Source organism: Schistocerca serialis, chromosome 11, assembly GCF_023864345.2.
Source record: "Schistocerca serialis cubense isolate TAMUIC-IGC-003099 chromosome 11, iqSchSeri2.2, whole genome shotgun sequence".
Taxonomy (NCBI): domain Eukaryota; kingdom Metazoa; phylum Arthropoda; class Insecta; order Orthoptera; family Acrididae; genus Schistocerca; species Schistocerca serialis.
Window position 1 is genome coordinate 152,504,160 of NC_064648.1, and position 23,511 is coordinate 152,527,670.

Here is a 23,511-nt window from a genome sequence, read left to right on the forward strand (position 1 = left end):
TTTCTTTCTCCTGATAACGACGCCCTCTTGACTAGTCCCTGCCCGGAGATCCGAATGGGGGACTATTTTACCTCCAGAATATTTTACCCAAGAGGACGCCATCATCATTTAATCATACAGTAAAGCTGCATGTCCTCGGGAGAAATTACGGCTGTAGTTTCCCCTTGCTTTCAGCCGTTCGCAGTACCAGCACAGCAAGGCCATTTTGGTTAATGTTACAAGGCCAGATCAGTCAATCATCCAGACTGTTGCCCCTGCAACTACTGAAAAGGCTGTTGCCCCTCTTCAGGAACCATACATTTGTCTGGCCTCTCAACAGATACCCCTCCGTTGTGGTTGCATCTACGGTACGGCTATCTGTATCGCTGAGGCGTGCAAGCCTCCCCACCAACGGCAAGGTCTATGGTTCGTGGGGGGAGGTTGGTTGTGGTAAGAAAAAGGAATGGTGTAGTGAGAATTGTTTTGGACTCTAGACATCTTAATAAGTTTCTTATCAGAGAGAAGGACCATCCTGAGAGCATGTATGAACTGTTACAAAAATTATGTAAAATTTATGAGTAGTTTGGACTTGATCCCTGGATTTCACCAGATTCCACTTGAAATTAATTCTAGAAAGTATACCACATTTTTGTATGGAGGTAAGTGTTTTCAATACTGTGTGGTGCCATTTGGGCTAAATGTATCTGTAGCTAAATTCATAAGAGCTCTGGATTTTGTCTTGGGAAGTGAAGTGAGTTCAAAATTAATTGTGTACGGTCACTGAAAAGACTTGGAAACAACATTTGGATCAGGAGGTATGATTTCGGAAATAGGTAAGTGTAAATTTGGTGTGGAATAAGTAAAATGTTTAGGACGTGTTATATCTGAGAAAGGAATTGCACATGGTAGAGGAACTTGATGCTATTGCTAAGTTTGCTGCTCCTTGCAACAAAAAACAGCTTAAACAATTTTTGGGTTAACTGAATTCTATAGAAAATTTTGTAACAGCCAAGCTCTGAATGCTTCATGCCTGTGTGTGTGAACTTTTGAAGAAGAATATTGTTTGGGATTGGGATCTGGAATGCAATGATGCTTTCAAAGAGATCAAAGGACAGTTGTGTCACAGTCAGATATGGTTCAGACTGGATTTCTCTCTTCCTTTTAGTATTATGACAGATACTAGTGATGTTAGTTTCGGTGCTCATTTATTTCAGGAGGTTGAAGTTGAAGGTGTTATTGAACATGGATCTCTTGCATTTGCTAGTAGTGTATGAAAAGACATACACTGTAACAGTGAAAGAACTTTTGGCTGTACATTGGGCATTCAACAAGTTTAAAAATTATTATACTGATCACAAAGCATTATGTTATCTCCAGGAGTGTAAGCTATACCATAACAGAATTACTCATTGGGACTTGATTTTAAAGCCATTCAATTATGAAATTGGACACATTAAGGGCACAGACAATGTTGTCACTGATGCTTTGTCTAGCCTACCTTTAGGGAGTGAATCATCTAACAACTTTGGAGAAGGAGTTTAAAATTATGTACTTGAGAGGTGTGAAAGAAGAAAAAAGAGATATTGAAAATTTGCAAAGACATCTGCAGGTATCAAAATCATAATCAAAACTGGAAACTGGTTAAGAGCATGTTGGGTAAGAAAGGAGGAGAAGAGACTGAACAATATTAGAAGGCACACACGGGTATTTTATTCAGGTGACATAAGACTGACTCGGAGGATTGGAAATTATGTTGGCCGGAAACAATGTACTAATACTTTAATTACTTATACACTGAGAGTTTTGATGACTGTGGATCAACCAAATGTACACAAAAGATTCAGGAGAACATCTATTTTTATAACATAGGAAGGAGAGTGAAGAAGAAGAATGCCACCTGTGACAGATGTCAAAGAGTGAAGGGAAGTAACCAACAAATAGAGGTAAAATGCAAAACATACTGCCTAATAGTAACCTAGATCGTGTGTCTGTGGACGTCAATGGACCTTTGCCAAGTTATTATGTTTTTGTGGTGGTTGATGTATTTTCAAAGTTCATAAAGCTGTTTCCTCTTAAGAAAGCTACCAGTAAGCAAATTACTTCTAAGTTTGAAAACACATATTTTCATCAGACGGGTATTCTTAACACAATTTTATCTGACAATGGTTCTCAGTTTACATCGCAAGCTTGGAAATATTTTGTTGATCGTGCAAAAATAAGGCATGTTCTAACCTCTGTGTACCATCCATTGAGTAATCTTGCAGAAAGATACATGGGAGAAATTGGAAGACTGTTTAGAACATAGATTGGATAGATTATGCCAGTGATTTTGAGGATATTATGAACATTTTACAACATTCTTCAACAGGTTTTGAACATTTGAAATCATGAAACTTCCTGGCAGATTAAAACTGTGTGCCCGACCGAGACTCGAACTCGGGACCTTTGCCTTTCGCGGGCAAGTGCTCTACCAACTGAGCTACCGAACCACGACTCACGCCCAGTACTCACAGCTTTACTTCTGCCAGTACCTCGTCTCCTACCTTCCAAGCTTTACAGAAGCTCTCCTGCGAACCTTGCAGAACTAGCACTCCTGAAAGAAAGGATATTGCGGAGACATGGCTTAGCCACAGCCTGGGGGATGTTTCCAGACCACGGCCTATCCATCTTTCACCATACCGTCTGTTAAGATGTATCCGGACAGCCAGTGAAAAGTGAGGTGGTGCTCCATCACGCTGAAACCACATTTCCTGACAGACATTCAAAGGCACAGCTTCCAAGAACGCGTCCATTACATGTCGTAGGAAGACTAAGTATGGACCTGTGAGCTTGGATAGAAGGAGGTATGGTCCAATCACATGACCGTCCAGAATACCTGCCCAGATGTTATTTCCAAACCTGTCTCGAAATCCCTGAACATGCACGGCACGAGGGTTTTCGTCCGCCCAGACATGGCTATTTCAAGCATTCAGAACACAACCCCTTGTGAACCTACATTCATCTGTGAAGAGAACTCGATGTGGAACCACGGGTGCATTGATGAAACAGTGCAGGAACCGCGTGCAGAAAGCGATGCATTGTGGAAAGTCTGCTGACCCGTAGCGTGTACCCTTTGTAAGTGGTACGGATGTAATTGTTGCTCATGCAGGACGTTCAAGGCGGTACTGACTAACAGCCATTACACGAGCAATTGTTCACGAACTCGTTGACGGGCTGTCTTCAATGCGACGCAGTGCACCTTCTTCAAATTCGGGAGTGCGGTGTCACTGTGGAGCGCCACAGTCCTGCCTCCTCACGGTGAAGTTACCCATTTCTCGTAGCCGTTGTGTAACTTGGGCAAACAGTTTGTGCGAGGGAGTGTTACGGTGTGGTAAACATTCGTGATGCAGCCGACTAGTAGCTCTTCCATTACCTCCAGCTTCGCCATACACAAGGAGCAAGTCTGTGTATTCCACAAATGTGTACTGCACCGTGTTTCCTCTATCGGTGACGCACAGTTATTGACTCGGTCTCACAGCAGAGCATACAATAAGTGACATCTGGGGATCGTTTGACATAGTACACGTCATCGTGTCTACCCTGTTGCATACCAGGACTGGGAACTCTGAGACGTTGACAAAGTACACATCTGAAATGAAACTGTCGTAGAATGGAAACGATACGATTCTGGACATGGGTTCCTATTCAAAACGTTATGTACTCACTACCCTCTACATGTCCTAGAAGTTTGTAACGGGAATTTCCGACCACCCAGTATATCGTGTGATGTGAGGGAGGTACTCAACAGCATACTCAGTACATAAAACAATGTTTCAGGATCTGATGCGAATGCTAGAAGTTACCTATCTGTTGGAGCGTGTGATGAGATATATAGGGAGAAAACTGAAAGATGTGGCTGGATCCACTCCCACACTCCTGTACGGCTGCACCCTTGTTGGTCCAGTCGACTCAAGAGACCACATAGGTGGTGGGCAAAGTACTCAAGCATCTGTCAACATCAGTCTTGGGACTGAAATTTGTAAATTGTTAGCCAAGAATATGTGAAAAATTCTTTTATTTGTATAAATTTTGAGGAACTGTTTGTTTAGGAAAGAAGTCACTGCTATGGGCAGTGTTATTCGACATAAATGTATGTTTTTTTCAAGTAGGGGGATTACCTTCCCAATACATTATGTAACTTTAAATCTTGTTTGATTTGGGTTTTTGTTGTATGATTGACGATTTGTTATGTTCAACACGGAAATGTGAAAACTTAAAAACTTTAGGAGTATATTCTGTGAACCATGTTGTAAATAGTGATCAGAATCTTAGGCACTGTTAGGTTGGTAGTCATACAATTCAATGAATTTCCTTATCTCAACACTCGGTACGTATTTTTTTTTTTTTTTTTTTTTAGTTGTAAATGAATCTTCTAGGTTTCTATGTACATAGGTTAGTTTGTATGAACAATTAGCAAACAGTTTGGAAGACGTTTACATTTGTGATCATGAATTGTGTATAGATTGTGTAACAAGAAGTATACATTTCTGAAGTCACACACTGATTTTGGTCCTCATGCTACTCAATAATGTCATCATTCAAAGCTACTTATGGCTGATTACCTGTGCTTATCCTGTGTACTGCATTATTGTATCTCACTGGAACTTGAGTTGTGTGCAAACTCGTGCTTAAATCTGTTTTGGGTACCACTGGTCATCGTGACTCTGTGTGTACTCAAGGAGAGAGTGCAACTCTTGATTGAGGCTAGATACTTTCTCTAATTATTCTTTACATATGATTGAACTTATTGATATATGATTATGAAATTTATTCATTTTGCTGTGTTGAAACATTTCTGCTGGTGTGTACCCAGTGTGGTTTTCCTTACTTTCTCCTTTTGTGAGTCAACATATCCTTACATACTCTGGTTTATGTGGGTGATTGAATTTATGCTATACTCTTACTTGTGACTGAGTAGATTCTTCTGGTCAGTACCCGTTGTCGTGATTTTTTTGAGTCAGCTCACTCGTCTACACTTAGGGACTGAATATTTTCTTCTCTTATGATGATTTTGAAGGCGTGACTTTATAGATGTAAAGCGGCAATTTGTGATTCCAGTTTTATTGCATTGCCTCTGTACTTATTTCTATAGTTTAAGTGTTGTAATGTTATAGTTTTGACTTTGTATCATTTGTCTTGGGACAGAATGTTCCACAGATCTGAAAATCTGAATGCCATGTCCTCATGTATGTATAGATTACGACATGTATTGTAGATATTTTTCTTACATTTTCTGTAATATGTTATGTATCAGATACTTCTATACATCTGTATTCTGTCTTATGGCATCATTTTGTACGCTGTTTGGCAAACCTTATAGTAGGTCACACAATATTGTAAACACATTGTTTCCACATTATGTGAGGTGGATGTTATAATGGAACGTCCTCCTCTAGCATTACTTTTCATCAACAGTAGTTATCGATACCAGTATTATTTTTTGAATTTTTGGCAGGTCAGTAATATCTCAGTAGCTTTTCTGAAAACTTTCATATATTTTAAATACAGTATTTTATATTTCAAGCTAAAATTTAAGAAAATGAATTACTTCATAAAATGTTTTAGTCTCGATGCTATAATCTATACTCTATAATATATATTAGTTCTGAATGTACAGTAAATTTTTTTTTATAAACATTTGAAATTGTGAATTATTGGCACACTTAAAATTTCTATTATTAGTTACGCAATACTGTACTGGTTACTATGTTTATTTCTCGATTCATCTTCATCTTGTCTTCAGGTATTAGGCAGAAATTGCCTGTTACGGTACCGATCTCTGCCATGGTCTATTTCTGGATTCATTTATGAAATAATAATTAAAAGTAAAAATGTAATAGAAACTAGTGGAAATTCATTTCTTAAGAAAAACTGTAAACCCTTTGGAAGAGTGTGAGAGTCTTAAGCATGCCTCTGATGTGATTGGATATTTTTGTATTTTGTGCAAACAATGTAAATTTGGCTTTGATAATGTGAAAAATCAAAAGACTGTACGATATACTAAAATGTAAGAAAATAGATTTACATAAAAACAAAAATTCTGCAACAACAATTTTCAAATTTATTTAGATCAATTCAACTGTGAGGACATTTTAATTAACAAGAATCACATCCCTAGATAAGAAGAACTGGAGCTAACTCTACATTAACAAGCTAAGTAAACTAGAAAGTTTATTGTAATCTTCGCTCCTCTCAAATCTTCATAAAAAACTAATGTGGACAATAGATGGAATTAGGAAGGAGGGGGGATATTACAATAGCAAGTAGAAGAGAAAGTGCACCAACTCCCCTAGTTCACTGGTTTTGCCACAAGCTGTCAGTTGCTGTAACCCACAGAAGTACATTACTATGGCAAACACAACACATGAACTTATTCATTCATGACATTTATATACTGAAATTAGAATTGTGTGGGCTTAAATAACATCAGCTGTCAGCTAGTTTAGATAGTTCCTGAGCAGTCTCACAAGTTGTAGTAGACTTCAGCTACTTACAAATTTGTTTAATGCCCACGAAAAACCGGCATTTCATATAATGAAGAATCAGTTTAGGAACGATGTCCATCACATGATCTTAGCAGCACACAATACTGGATAATTCAACCCTTCTGTGTATCTAACTGTTTAGACATAAATAAAAAAATATGTTGCTGTCATCACGGAGTTTTATCGTGCCAATATTTTCCACCTGTGCAGAAGCTTTGAAGGCTCCTTTCCACGTGTTTGTGAGCAATGTCCTTCCTGTAGAAAATCCATAATCTCGAACAGACATAAGCAAAGAGAATGGCATGTCAGAATTCTCACTTAAAAGGCATGAACAGTCTGGACATTTTGCTTCTCCTTGCTTGATGCACCACATAACCTGCCAGATGACAAATTAAACATTCCCTTGTTGAGTTGCTTTCAAGACTCTGGCATATATTGTGGACCCGACTGAGCCTCTGTGAAGTTATGTAGAACACACAGCATTTTCTTAATTTTGTTTTTCAGCTCCAGAACTTTGTCTCTGTTCTTTTCCTGCAAATGTCAAGTTAACATCTGCATCTGGTTTACATGCAATGTCAATGAAAATTCTCATTTATGAAAGTTTAACAAGAATGTAAAGACAATGTATCAGACAAGCTGAGGAAGTCTACTACTGAAACTCTGAGACCTTACGATACTGAAATGACATTCAAGTAGATGTTGATTTAATTATGCTTTCAGGACTTAAATTAGCTGAAACCTCTTTTCCAGACATTTTAATGTATTTCTGAGGTACTTTCAATGGTTACTCTAGAGACTGGAGAGTTCTTCCACAATCAAAGCTGTTACATTCACGAGCAAGAATACTTCTCCATTTTAAAAACGTTTTGGGAGCCTTTGAATTTTTCTATGAAGCAGCCTTAGGAAACAAAGGTTTAAAGGCATCCAAGAAGTTGATCATACATCTAGTGAATGATTCAGTAGATTCACTGCCTTCGAATACTGTTGCTTTAATTTGCCTTCAGAATTTTATGCCATTGACTACTGAGTTACTGAATAACTGCATAGGTGATCTTAGGCCAAATTTTTCAGGTAACAAGTTACTTTGAAGGCATTACATTACTATATTATTAGTATACACATACATGAGTGTTCTACATAACTTTAGTGACTCTTGTGATCTGTAGTTGGTAGAATGTTACTGTTATTGTTTAGATCAATTTTGTAAACAACCGTGAGCAAGGAATGTTTGAGCCGCCGTAGGATAGTTAGTTCTGTGGTTCTAAGGAGCTGTTGTGACAGATGGTTACATTGGGGGTATTGCAAAATATGTTCAAGGGATAGGAAAACAGCCGATTAAGAAGGGAAGATTACAGCCCTTAAGGTGCTATAGAGGAACTGATGAGGATAATAAGGGGAGAAGGGTGAAGATTTGTGTCAAATGGAGGCAAGGTACAGAGGCCACAGCAGGGGAACAGTATATGGCAGTTTCATCATTGGCACAAACTACACATTTTCCCTTGCTACCTCAGTTAACTAAGGAAAAGGCTCAAGTGGATGTATGTGTAGTTGACACTAATCAGACTTTCACAAGGAAACCGACTGCCTTAAAGTTCTGTTGTTAGGTAGTAGCTATGGAAGAGGTGTGAGCCAGATCTTGCAGGAAAAATTAGATTACAGGTACCAGGTCACAAGTTTTGTCAAGCTCAGTGCATATCGTAGCCAACTGATAGAGGATGTAGAACCCTTGTGCAAGGGTTTTACAAAGCAGGATCATGCTGTGATACTGGGTGGAGCAGGAAACAGGACTGATAGGGATCAGGGCTTAGCATCTGCAATGAACCATACAAATGTTAGCTTGGTTGCTGCTTTCATGTGTTACGATTGGCCCCAAACTGAACAGCTATGTTAGGAGGGTCAGTATGGAGTTACGAGTGGCTACGACCGCATGTTGCAGGTCCTTTCTGGATACAGAAAATGTTCGACTGCTGCCCTGGCGAACACATTCTCCAGATCTATCACCAACTGAAAACGTCTGGTCAATGGTGGCCGAGCAACTGGCTCGTCACAATATGCCAGTCACTACTCTTGATGAACTGTGGTATTGTGTTGAAGCTGCATGGGCAGCTGTAGCTGTACACGCCATCCAAGCTCTGTTTGACTCAATGCCCAGGCGTATCACGGCCACTATTACGGCCAGAGGTGGTTGTTCCGGGTACTGATTTCTCAGGATCTAGGCACCCAAACTGCGTGAAAATGTAATCCCATGTCAGTTCTAGTATAATATATTTGTCCAATGAATATCTGTTTATCATCTGCATTTCTTCTTGGCGTAGCAATTTTAATGGCCAGTAGTGTAATTGTATAAAACATTATATCATGTAAAGGAATCTTAAACTGACACGTTTCACATCATCACGAAATGTCGTACTCATGATTTACGGAATATTATTATTAATGTAATTAAGTATTAAAGTAAAGTAACCTTGATTTGCTGAAATGGCATCAGATCCAAGTGAGTGGAAGTTACCTTGTGGCAAACTTTTAATCTGGAAAATTCTGGGTAATTATCTTGTAAGCTGTTACACCCTTTATTAAACAAATATGGCCTGGAAATGCCCAAATAATACTGGTTTCATCTACTGGATTTACACAATAAGCAACTTTTTTTGATGACATTTATTCCAAGTCACTGCCAGATCTTTTTATTTGGTTGACTGCCATCAGAGGTGAAAACAATTTTTGTTCCAGTTTGCGCTAGCTGGACAATTACTGGAATCAATACCTATGAGACTAAGTTGCTTGTTACTTGTGTACACAGAAACAGCTTGAATCCAGTTACGTAGCAGAGGATCAAATAAACATCAGAACATGTTTTAAAAGTTTATTCTTACAGTTGTCTAGAGCAGGAGTCTCCAAACTACAGTCCACAGACCAACACCGACCTACGGTAATGGGTCAAACATGTGGTATCTGGCGCACTGTAATTTTTTTTATTACAGTCAACCCCTGTTTATCGTGCACTTCCCATGAGTGACGCACACAATGGGTAGGAGAAAATTGAAGAAATTGAGCCACTTAATGAACGATGTTTCGCATTAATGTTATTTTTTCTGTCATTGATAACTATTTCATAAAGCACCTTTGCCTGGCTCGGTCTCTTTCACTACTGTAAATGTACAGTGAGTCATGCATTCTCCTATAAACTACTGCACTGTAAAGTAGAAGCTTCAACAATGTTGTATTCAGTTAGTTGTACTGATCAGTGTGCCTCGTGCAACAATTGTCACACATACCACTGCTTGGGTTTCCACGAAGGCGTTGCAAATTCTCTGTAACAATAGTGCAAGATCTTTTCTTCCCCGGCACATGGCAACCCACAGTTTCCCTAGTGTGTTTATGAATTCCCATTCTCATTTGTCATCGTTAACTAACTCGAATTCATTAAAGATTCCCATGAGGCAGTAGCTACAAAATTAATTAATGATAATGCTATGTCTCTTTTTTGGCGAATTTTGAAGCACGGGCATAAACAAATATTTTAAGACAACTTTCCTGTAAAATTGCTATACTACAATAAAAATTACAATATTGTAACTATTATTTGGAATGCAGTGCACTGGTCTATTGTACATGGATTCCTACCAAAAAAGTGTTTCACTTAATGAGTGTTAATTACGAATGAAATTCAGGGACAAATCATGTTCATTAAGTGACGTAATACTGTACAGCATAAAATTTACAATGCAAATAAATCACAAGAAACACATACAATAATTAGATGTTTTTATTTTATGATCAATTAGGATATACATTAATTGACATATATAATGTAGTTTAAGATTTTGGCTGTCATCTGAAAATTTACCGTACCTAAGTAACACACACAGGCAATTCACATAATGAAATTAAGCTTTGTAATTCTGGTTCAAGAGATTTATGTAGCTGTAACGCCCAACTTACTGTTGTTGATCAATTTTACTAATGTAAATTATCGGCAGTGCCTTCTAATGCTGATGAGTTAGTTTAGACATGTAAATATTTTTTGAATATTTCATTTTGGCGAACTTTTTTCACAGACTTAAGTGGTGCCAAAAGCAGAGATAAACCACGGGCAAACTTATGAAACTGAATGAGTGAAAGACTTTTACAAAATTCCACCAATGATGAATTTAAGTTGTTATCTTTACGAAAATCGTTACATCGCAAATTACTTTCATTTGAAGCTCTGAGCAAGACTTTCTATATCACAGTAAAATGGTTATTGAAAAATCTTGATAATGTTTGCAGTTGCATCAAAATCTGAAATGGAGACTAAATCTCTCAAAGTTTTAGCTGTGAAATATACCAGAAATATATTCCCCGATTGCTGACAGTGTTTGGCATGTATCAAAACCATGTGAAAATTTTCTGTGCAGTTAAGACTAAAACAAAAAAAATCTTTTATCGAAAATATTTCATATGAGTGTACCGTTCAATTTTTATACATCGGTACCCCACTTCCATACACTGTAGAACAAAAAACCGAGAAGTAAAGGACGTCTTTTTGATGATCTTAAATGCTCTGTAGCATTGAAACTGCATATTTGCGGAATAAGCAAATATAAATACTAAATCCACGAACTACGGCGCGATAGCTACGGAAACTGTAAATTCGAGAGTTCGCTGGATGATGTGCTTTCGTAACGCAATATGAGCGCAAGACATGTGACCTAGTTAGCTAATTACAGCGAGCATAGCACCATGTGGTCTGTTCAGCTAACGACAATGTGGCTATTTCGTCGCATGCGCGCACAAATTAAAATACATACTGTATAGAAATAAGTAGAGTTATGGCTTCATATATAATTTTGGTCCTACTTTTTTTGTCAGGGATGCAGTTAGGCTGGGATGTAAAACACATATTAAACTGATCTGAATGAAGCAATGGCAATGTTACTCTTCTGTGAGAGAAATTATGATTGTTTCATTCCAGATATGTCAGTTTCCATATCGCGATTTCCGAGGGTATGGTATGGCTTGGCCATAACAACACAACTTAATCCTAGAAAATTAAGGGGGGGTAACATTGTTACTAAACCATTGTAAATTTTACTACTCCAAATTTCCTCATAAGAAGTCATAATTTCTATGTAGTTTACACACTAGTTAATTCCAAGCTCTCCAGTAGTGTCTCATACAAAGTAAGTACAAAATGTACATTACACCCAATACTGACAACTGTACTGATCCAAATGTTGGCGGGAAAAACAGCTCTATAACAACTATAAATTCTAGGAGTGTTTGGTGAACTAGGGTTATTGTCTCTTATAGCCTTTGTTGTCACAAATACTTAGCTGTTATTCTGCGAATAGGTAGTTATTTCCAGGAGTGTGATTAAGCCGCTTTCGGCTGTATTTTCTGAATATCTCGCAATTTCCTATGGCGTGGTCGGGCTGGGACATAAGAGCGCAACTTGAATTGGCACAAAAGAATCTGGTGGTGGTCATATGACAAATCTGTAGCATATCCAGAGATCTATGTTTGACTAGAATGCATTAGTTTCGTTGAGAGTCGGCGAATCAACTAATTTGAAAGCAAAAAACCTGGTTGTGGTAAGAGACTTCTGCAGTGTAGCCAGAGGTATACGTTAGATTTGTGAGTTGGCAAAGCTAAATTTGGGAAAGCACACACAACAAAGTCTGAAGTCGTAGGAAATTGGGTGTTGAATGCAATTAAGCAAGGATCGAAAAAACGTTCCTTCAGCCCACTGAATTTTGGACCAAGGAAGTGTTGTTCAGAATAAATAAAAGATCTGCAATGATTGTGTCTGCTTTGGTTCATACAACACCAACCGTATTGAAGGTTTTCAGCGTCTTAAAGTGAACCATTATCTGAACTTCATAGATACGAAAGATCTTTCCGTTCACACACATAACGTGGTGGGATGTGAAGTGCCATCCCACAATATGGCAGGAAGATCAAATATTTCGTGGGTTAATATTACATCTCCTTATTACTGAAGCAGGTAAACATTACCTGTCAAGCGGAATTTTAATTCAATAATTCTTTCGAGCGATGTTGCAAGCACGACTAGCTACTACAATTCTGTGCTTTTTCGGGAAACTGGCGCCTCCCATTTCCTCAGCATTACTGGTATGTTACAGCACTGTTCTCCATGGTATGTGTACCACGCAGATTATATTGGAATAACTACTACTTTATTTGTGTTTATCATTAAAATTTTGTTGTTTGTGTGTTCACGCATTGAAAATACAATTGGCTGACTAAATAATGTGTTATGTGCTCTCATTCTGATTGGCTGAGGAGATCATGTGTCCTGTACCCTGGTTGTGTAACAAAAGCACATCATACAGTGCCATCTCAATTTTCACGGGTAACTTGTTTCATAATAATTCCCAAACGTTGTTCCTGCTCCCACGAATGTGATGTCACACAATGTCGACGACCACACGATCGGCTATCGACTTTTGTTAGCATTTGATACGGGCCTCTCACGAGATTTAATGGCGCATATTGGAGACTTACAAAACACGTCAATCTTGGAATGATTTCATTATAATTATTGCTATAATAAAATTTCACGTAATGATTTATTGACGGTTAATGCATTCATATAAGAGTGCTCTCTGAGGAGCGAGTTGTTACTGTCAATAATATACAAATTAAGAACGAAAGACATTTTATAATTTGCAGCATGTTCTCAACGTAACTGAGCACTGATAATTTGTCACAAAATCATCGCCGTTATAATTAAATGTCAATAATGCATCAACGACACAAGCCTTCAAAATAGAAAATGATAACGAAGACTGACTAGACCAAGGCTAAGTGCTAGCGTACTTAATAACGCCGTAGTTTCTGGAGTCGTGGTTCGCATCACGTGTGTAATTTTTTTTCCATGTTAGCTTTGTTTAACATATTCTGTTACTTTCTTATGAATGTAACGCAAATATGTCCTGCAATACTGGATGTTATTTACATTGTCTTATCTGAGAACGACAGGTGAAATAAACATTTAGCGTTTTTCCGAGTATGTGGTTAGGCAGGAACCACAGGAGGACAGCTTAAATTGCCATAAGTGAATCGAGTAGCAAAAATATTCATATTCTTCCTTGTCACTAAGTTAATAGTTGACCATGCGGTTGCCGCTATCGCATCTGACATCAAAATGACTAGCATTACCACAATTTTACGCAGTTTCCACAGCTATCGAGCCATATTGGGTAGATTTCATATTTATAGCAACGTTTTCCACAAAAATGCACTTTCAGTGCATTAAAGATCTACTTAAAAAGAAGGAAAAAAGATGTTAAGACGTCCCGTATTTTACTGTCTCTCTCATCAGAATCTCAACCAAATCAGCATCAAAAACTTTACAAAAAACTATTTGAGTAGAGTTTGATGTGTCGAGATGTTCTATTCTATCAGGTGTAGGATCACAAGGTGCTTCAACCCAGTCTTTATTCTATCCAGTGTCTCTTTTCGTAACTTGGGACCACGATTGTGATCTGGAACAGCAGGGATTTCTCTCTCGAGTGGACAAAGAGGTAACATTTTCAACAAGGTCGTCAGTATTTACTGATCATATCTCTGCAGCATGTCCCAGAAACTTCGTCCCCAAACTAGCAACAGTGGTGGGTTGTTCTGCATCATCTTTATCAGTGTCCTCACCATCACCTGACTGAACAAGTACAAATTAAAAGTTCCTGACATCTATCAAATATGTCACACAAAGTTTTGTCGTCGTCGTCTGTGTAGAATAGCATGTTTAGAACCTCTTCTAAGTCATAAATTATATCTGAAATAAATCTGACCAACTGCAGGAAAATGACCCCTTATTGCCCAACGTACGATATAAGCCAGTTCCACAACAAAGTAAATGAAGTATTCTTTTTCCAATTTGTGCTTGCTTATGTATTTTATTTAAGTATTCAAATTACTAATCCGTAATAATGAGCGAAATTACGAACCTACACATCATAATTTTATTATTAGTTACTGACTGTCCATCACAAGAAGCAGCAGAGTCAATAGCACTAGAACAAATGCTTTCCACCAGAAAGCAAACGCTCTATCTTCACTGCTACTGTTAGTTTCAACAATGGACTTTCAAACTAACAATAAAACAAAATAAATATTTTAATTGTTGACGATGAGCTTCTGAAAATCGTAATTTTCGTTTATCCTTCAAATAAAAATTAAAACCTGTGCAGTATCTAAATCATATGTTGATTCGTCCAGACCCAAAGAGAATCACTTAAGTATCGAGTTCTCATAGAAGTGAGTTAATATATTTCCAGCAAGATCATTTACTCTTCGAGCCACAATGTTTGCTGACAAACTGGTGTTTTTAAATAAATTAGCTTTCTCTGGACATATTTCTGCAACTTACGCAATCATTTATTAATTCACTGTCAGTAAATGACACACTGAAGAAAGAACATTACAATGACCTACACAAGTGGTATTTGCATTGAAATTGAGTTAAAGCCACAGCTTGAAGTCAGACAATCTTTTCACTGCGTAATGACTACTGCACTGCCACCAACTATCTTCCTCTAAACTGGCGAAACCAACTTTCGACAAAGTGTTACTAAAATAATGATGATCTTTGGCCTTAAATTCATCAAAAATTAGCACATCTAAACATTTGTTTTCATCTTTTTCTTCCCAAAAATTGTTCTTAATTGATTGCACACAGTGCTTATCAATTTCATTTGAGCATTTGAGACCCTTTACTATATTTTGGAGATGTGTATCAGAATGAAGTAGTGGTAACTAACACTTTGGACAATGTAGCCTTTGGGCGACTTAAGAGCTTGCTGTCCAGAAAAGACTTGTCATACCACATTAAACAAAGTCAACTATAACCTTCTGGTTATCGATAAAGCTGTCTTAGGCTTTTCGTGTAACAGACTTTTTCGCTATAGATTGATTTCAGCTCTCCGTTTTTAATTTATTACATTATCCCACAACTTTTAGTTTCTTATACTTCAATGTTCTTTCTCATGAAATCATTGCCGTGTTCAGTAGTGGTTTGTTTCATAAATGTTCCACAACAGAAGAAACAGACATTTCAGCTTCTTTCTGTTCGTCGTCTTTGCTGTAGTTTCTCTTTTCCACGTTTTACTTGCTGCAAAGATATTTTGGTAAACTGAGGAACAAATGAGTAACCACTTATGGTTTTAGAGACCACCTTTGTCTTAAACTTTCACATTTTTTGACATCAATGATAAGTCTGCTTTTGTAATATGTTCCACACCGATATTAGAACAGCTGAGTCAAATTTGTGTCTTTCCAAGAAATTGCTTTCACCCATTTTGAAATTTCTACTTTGTTTTTTGGATGCCTCAAAAATGTTTACCTTTACCTTCCTGCAGCCAGATATGCAAGCTGGAACAAAACACATGAGCCTTTTTGTTCTTTCTTTCTTTTCTAAATATGAGTAACTATAACACACCACCACTTTAGTACTGCAGCCTTCAACTCTTTGATGTTCACTCACAATACCGTAAACAAATTCATTAAACAAGAATGAGCGATAACACACCTTATGATAAAGCAAAAGCACTTCAACTCTAGCCTTGAGCATCAGTCTGCTTTTAGTTTGCCAGCAAACCACCTATCCTATGCTACATGTGTTAACATACAGGGAGCCAGAACACACTCTTCTACTTGGAAAACTAGTAGTTTCATCTATGATGATTCTCTGCACAAATTTATGTTGCCTTTCTTAGATGAGTCTTTATCTAGAACATCCATTAATTTATTAAGAAAGTGTCAAGATTCCCAGTCATGTGGACAAAATGATTTCATATCTTGAAGTGTGTTACTACCTGTTCCAAGGTTGCACCTTTATTTAAACTGTACTCCATTTCCTACATAAATGTGTGATCCTCCACCCATCTAAGTATTTTTTGAACTGCTGGAATACTCTAGGCAAGGGGAAGTTTTTGTTGATTTCTCCTGAGAAACAACTTCAACCACCCACAAAAGGTGTTTCACCATGTGGCCTAAATTTCTACAAATCAAGTTACCACTCTTCTCTTTAATCATGCTTAGGTGGAGGTGATGTTTAGTGAAACACCATCTATTGATAGTCTCACCTGGTACAAGAGCAGCATGCATTACGTCAGCTGCCATTTACAACCTATCGCATTCCATTACATTTAAAGAATAAAGAAGCAATGTCCTAAAACTTCAACAGTACGTGTTACTTGGCACACTAACTGTTTTAACGGTCTGTTAGAGCATAACGAAAAGTTTTTCCATTATTTCTACATTTTGTTTTCTACTTGTTTTCTGAAATTTTTTGCACTTTAATAACAAAGTATTCAGAAACTATGTGAGCCACCACAATACATTGTAAAATCACAAAGAAACAGAATGGTTGGCCTAAATTATCTTCAGAGACAAAATTCCATTACTGCCAATACACATGTTTAGTAGTGAAAACAATCTCAGCTTTTGAGACCTATAACATACCAAGCTAGAACCTTTCTACCTGCTGTTGTACTATCAATTATTATGTTATCTGTCTTTTCTATTTTAAATCTCTGACTAAACAGAGTGTATATTACATATACTCAATGATGTCCACAATACTGTATGTGGAATAGTCTATTTAACATATTGTCTGACATTACATGTACTAAAAAAGAGGTGTGTGTGTGTGTGTGTGTGTGTGTGTGTGTGTGTGTGTGTGTGTGTGTGTGTGTGGATGGGGGCGTGTTTGACTAATGTTGAAGGCCAATGGCTGAAAGCTTTAATTGTGAAATTGTGAAGAGTCTTTTGTTGTGCCTCTCTGCTACTCAACATCTCCGCTATATAATATTGAAAGCATAGTTTTGGAAGCTAAAAACAGTGGTTTCACTTTTAGACAGGTTTATCGGCAATGCTGGAATTTACCCTTAAAAAATGCCGGCTGGGTACTACAGTTTACAGTTTTGTCAAGTGAATTTTCATTTGGTATAATATTAGGATGCAGCATCAGAACAATATTTTTGCACTTACCTATATTTATAAGTAAACCTTTTTCTACATCTGCTGGTCTGATTTGTCTTGACCTTTTAGTCTTTTGCTGTATTTAACTGTATGCCAGTAAACACTGTATTGTAGACATCAGCTTTGCTAAGCAGTGAAATTAGGAATAAATGACAGTTTTGATATGTAAAGCAAATTCATGCTCATTTCTAATTATACTAGTTCCTGTAGTGGTGCAATGCCTTGCAGTTAGGCTAAAAAGATGTTTTGTTTGATAACAACATGTTCAGATAAGTGGATGCATGCTTCAGCTTTTCTGTTCCTTTACTTCAACAATTCACCAGTCCTTTCTAGTACCTCAAACAGCATTTCATGTTTAAGAAAGAACACACAGTAATACATGGTTTTATTTCACCTTTGCTATTTATTCAAAAAATTATAATTTTATTTTGCATAAAAATTGAAAATTAAGTATTTTGAATCAGAAAAATGTTTAAATAATGAAAATACATACAAAAAATACAACTAACACAGTATGAATATTTAAGCTACTTGCTTTACAATATTCTCTGAACACTGAAGACAATATTAAATGCTGGCACTGGATAATGACTATGTTTACGCACGTCACTATGTGGGCAAAATGTGACATACCTGCTTAAACTAACTTCTTTCATTAAACTACACAAACTAGTAAAAATAGTTACAAAAGCAAATTTTCCTGATGAATATGATCAAAACATGTTATTAACCTGTTTTTGCAATTAAGAGCTAATGGACAGGCCTGTTCGTAAGTACTCATCACCGGGCACCCAAGTGTAACAATTTAAACAAAAATAATTCCAAAATGAGCGACAGTATTCTCATAGAATATTTCGAAGCATAAACAAAATTCATGAGCTCACGAAAATTTAAGAGCAAGTCCAGCACGAGACAGTGCACAGCAACTTAATACTAAAATTATTTGAATATTATTCAACAACTGTCCCCAGAATTTGGAATGTTAGATGCTACAAACAAGAGACCTTGTGCACAAATACCAATTAAGAGTTACTACAGATGGGGATTATCTACCAGTTGATCCTGTCAGAACCTGAGCGCCTCGAGTAATAAGAATTGCCAGAGTTCGCATAAGATGACCTTGACCGCTGGGGAGGAAAATCTGAACCTGAAATTCTGTCTTCCTGGACACGTGAAAATGTATTGTCAAATTCTCTGTACTGTTGGGAATCCGACATTCTTGATCTACGTTCACCAGAGTTCAGAGGATCTCGTTCCACATATCTATCTTCTCTGGATTGCATCTGATCTGACCCTCTAAACCTGGATTCCCGGAAAGGTGACTCATTCAGGTTTCTAAATCTGGAGTCGTGGGACGGTGATTGATACGAGCCTCTGAACCGCGGGTTATCTGATTGACCTCTGTCTCGAATCATGTATGTGGAATCGTGAGATGGTGCCTCATCCAAAGCTGCATACTTTGTTTCTTGAGGCAACAGCTCATCTGGAACAATAAGCCTCATCAAAAGGAGCTGGGGAGGATCTGCGACTCCATAACCTGTCTCACGAGGCTGCCGACGTTCTGAAGCAAAGTAGCTGTTTTCCTGGGATCGATCTGTGGCAAATCTAGGCTCCCTACGCTGTGCGTGGTCCGACGTGATGTAACTGGCTTCTCGCAAAGGTGACTGTTCTGGCACGGCGAACCCACGCCCACGAGGCCGTTCTGAAACCGGGAATCTAGACTTGCGTTTCTGCAGTGTTGTATGCTCTTGGGGCGAGAGTCTACCTGAAGCCGTAAACTGCGCTTCACGAAGGTGAGGTGGTTTGACACCAGCAAATTCAAACTCATTACGCTGTGGCCGTACCCGACTTTCAAATCTGGAAACACGAGGACGAGAATTTGTATCAGAGGGTCCAGATTTCAGAGTCTGAGTCACAGCCCGAAAACCCAAACTGGGTATCAGCGGACGCAGAAAATTGTGAGTTGTGAACTTTGGCCCCACAGGTTTATGCGGTGTGTAATTCAGGGAGGGCCGTGGCAGATTCTGGAGCTGCAGGTCACTTCGCTTTGCCGCTCCACCCTGTTGCTCCTTCCATTCCGACATCGGCACAAATTTAGTTTTACCAAAGCCGAGGAATAATTTATAATTGTGTTTCTTCAGATGGTCAGAAGATCTGTCATCTACCCAAACAGCCAGCCTTGTCTTTATGTCTGACTCTGGCACTCTCCTGAGTACTTTCCACTCTGTGGTGGAGATGTCTTTATTTTGCTTCTGAAACAAATCCAGAATCTGCTGGCTGCTTTTCTTCTTCATCCCCGTCACCCACAGTACGTACCTGGTACCCGTCAATGTGGTTTCTGCCTGTCCGACAGCCAGCCTGGCCCCTGGCCACGGAACAAGTTTGTTCACCTTCTTGTGCAGCCACGATTTTGTCTCTTTGTTGGCACAAGTGAACACCAAGCCCCCATTCTCGTACTGTGTCGCAGAAAACTGGATAGGTTCCTCCTGGTCGGATGGGTTGATGCTCTCCACTAGGGCAGCCTCCACCACCTCAGCCTGTTTCTCCGTCATCTTATTATCTGGAAAACCCTGCAGTACAACAGCCAGCCTCATCGAGCGAAACATTTCCTCCTTCGCTTCCACTTCTCGACCCGACAAACACGTTCCGTTTTCGTCAACCTCTTCGTCGCCATTAGTTTTTAATTTTTTAACACCCACATTTATTTTATCAGTGTTGTGGACTACTTCCTCCAGTTTCCTTTTATTTGTGAGGGGGACAATTTCATCTGCGAGGTTCGAGCTCTCCTCCTCTGCAGCACTGTCACCCTTTTCCCCGACTGCTCTTTCAGAGCTGTTTTTGGAAGTATCAGTTTCCCCAGCACCAAGTACGGCAGCTGAAGTTCCTCCTGTTGCGAGTTTAGAACTATCTCCCTCTGCAACTGAGCCTTTACCATCTACGAGGCCCGGGGTCACCTCACCTAGAGGTCCCCTCGCACCAAGTTCGCGTTCTGTCTGTTCTGACTCCCGGGTCACCTCACAGTGAGGTCCCCCAGAATTCTCGGCATCTGCTCGCTCGGAGCTAATTTCAGATTTTTTCTCTATGATCCCACGAGACGCTGAGGAAAGTGTGGACCACACGGGCAGAGCCCCGCATGCCCGGGCTAGGCTGGATACTCTGGGAGGGCGCCCGGTATCCCAGAGGCCCCGTTCGAGGCACAGCTCCCCTGTGCCACGCACCCCTCGGCACGGGTCGCACCACACCTTGGGTTGGGGGGCAGTTTAACGTCGTGCCCAGGACGACACCTCTACCGATGTGTCTACTTTAAATTTTGAAAAATTCCTCACAATCTGCATAATATGAAGAGTGGTCTCTCTAACTGAAACCCCCATAGACAACCACAACTGCACACAGAACTAAAAAAGGGAAACAAATGAAAGTCCACAACTGCACTTTTCCTAACTAATTGGTAAAACTGTCCTCATCTCAATCCTGCGGTAGGTTTCGTATGCTACATACTAAGCATGGTCCAGTCAGACAGTATGGCCATGGCTTCCTCTGATCTTTGAAATAATTTACCCAAGCAGTTCTAGGAGAACTGCACATCAATGTGAACTCTGGCATTTTTCACAGTAACAAAACACTGCCACTGGTGAAAGAGGTGACAAAAGATCCTAGAAATAACCATCTGTCCTACTTGACAGAGCAGATTAGCCTCCAAACTCCACGTTCTGTGATCAGTCGTGGACACAACCATTTAGCACCTAGTAGTAATTTCACTTTCCTCTTACATCATTCTGTAGATGCTCATGACAGTAGTATATGAACGCTCTACCAACTTCGCCATTCTTGAGAAACTTGTTCACGGGCTCTGTGTAATAATAATAATAATAATCTGCCCTTCATCAAAGTTGCTTATCTCAACAGATTTCCTCCATTGCAGCCCATATCTTTACTAGGGTGATCCCCTGTCCATGTCTGCCCCACTTACATATTTTTGTTACCAAGCCACGTGCCTGCAACACCTCCAGGTAGCATCCAATGTCATGGTGGGCAGCGGTGATAATTTTGTCAGTGTAATTGCAGCTCAAATTTGTGAACTTAGCGAGCAGCAGATCTAATATTGCTAAAAAGGTGAGTAAATTTGAGAAACTTTAAAACTTGCTTGGTTGAACATGAAGCATAGGACCTGGTCGTCATGTAAAGCCATGGTGGGAAACACACATAACCCTTGTTGTAAACCACAAGCTAAGGCCAGTATTACAATCTGTCAAATCTTGTCTGTCATCAAATTTGATGAAATCTAGAGCCTCGCTGTAGATTTGATCATAAACGTCTCTTGTCTTCAGTTCAGTGCAATGTGACGTTACCACGTGGAGCACTAGCATCGATGCAGCGTTCTGTCATCTGTAGTTTGTTTATAGACATGGCCAGTAAATACAATTGGCGTACCGTTGACTGCAAAATTAATAGAGACATATGAAGCTGATGAGGCATTTTACTCCACGAGGCTCCCTGAATACAAAAATAAAGACTGGAGAGCTATAAAAATATTGCGGAGGTCATTAGCTGTGAGATACAGCCTGGTTGCAAAGCAGCAGATATTAAGAAGAAAATTAATGGCCTCTGCACAAGCTACTCCCACCAGACAGTGCTCACATTGAGCAAATGAGCCAATGTTATTAGATTTGTTGAGTTGTCAGATGTCAAGTTAAAGAAAGTTTCATTGACTTCATCGACACTAATGAAAAAACAGGCGAAGGCATTTTAGTGGACATTCTTAAAAAAACTTAAAGATGGGCTGAGTATTGATAATTGCCGAGGTCAGGAATATGATAATGGCAGCAATATGGATGGAAAATATAGCGATGTGCAAGTTCAGATCCTCAAACAAAATGATATTGCTTGGGTTGTACCATGTGTTGCACATAGTTTAAACCTTATCGGATCGCATTCTGCCACTGTTTCACCTCTAATGATTACTTTTTTGGAACAGTTCAAAAGATATTTACTATCTTCAGTGGCTCTACAGGAAGGTGGCAAGCTGTGTTAAGTAACTTCGACATTACGTTGAAGGCTCATTGTGGCACTAGGTGGTCAACCAAACGAAGAGCAGTCACTGCTTTAAAAATAACACTGAATGAACTGTATGCAAGCCTGGAGGAAATAGCTGATATAGGAGGCAATTTTATTTTCGAACAGGAGAAACACACACACACACACACACACACACACACACACACACACACAGAGAGAGACAGACAGAGAGATCCAAATGCAAAGAGGTTGGGCAGAGATGTCAGTTAAGGCGGAAGTACAGAGGCAAAGATGATGTTGAATGACAGGAGATGTACGAGGGCGGCAACTTGAAATTAGCGGAGGTTGAGGCCTGGTGGGTAACGGGAAGAGAGAATATATTGAAGGGCAAGTTCCCATCTCCGGAGTTCTGACAGGTTGGTGTCAGTGGGAGGTATCCATATAACCCGGACGGTGTAACACTGTGCCAAGATGTGCTGGCCGTGCACCGAGGCATGTTTAGCCACAGGGTGATCCTCATTACCAACAAACACTGTCTGCCTGTGTCCGTTCACGCGAATGGACAGTTTGTTGCTGGTCATTCCCACATACAATGCATCACAGTGTAGGCAGGTCAGTTGGGTAAATCACATGGGTGCTTTCACATGTGGCTCTGCCTTTCATCGTGTACACCTTCCGGGTTACAGGACTGGAGTAGGTGGTGGTGGGAGAGTGCATAGGACAGGTTTTACACTGGGGGCGGTTACAAGGGTAGGAGCCAGAGGGTAGGGAAGCTGGTTTGGGGATTTCATAGGGATGAACTGAGAGGTTGCGAAGATTAGGTGGGCGGCGTAAAGACACACTTGGGGGAATGGGGAGGATTTCGTGAAGGATGGATCTCATTTCAGGGCAGGATTTGAGGAAGTCTTATCCCTGCTGGAGAGCCACATTCAGAGTCTGATCCAGTCCCAGAAAGTATCCTGTCACAAGTGGTGCACTTTTGGGGTTCTTGTGTGGGAGGTTCAGG

The 23,511-nt window shown here is 39.3% G+C and overlaps 1 non-coding gene across 1 annotated transcript; it reads right to left on the reverse strand.

Annotated features, from left to right (window-relative positions):
* Positions 1-2,393: 2,393 nt before the first annotated feature.
* Trnas-cga (transfer RNA serine (anticodon CGA)) lies at positions 2,394-2,468 on the reverse strand. Its single transcript has one exon. It is a non-coding gene; the product is annotated as a tRNA-Ser (tRNA).
* Positions 2,469-23,511: the final 21,043 nt, after the last annotated feature.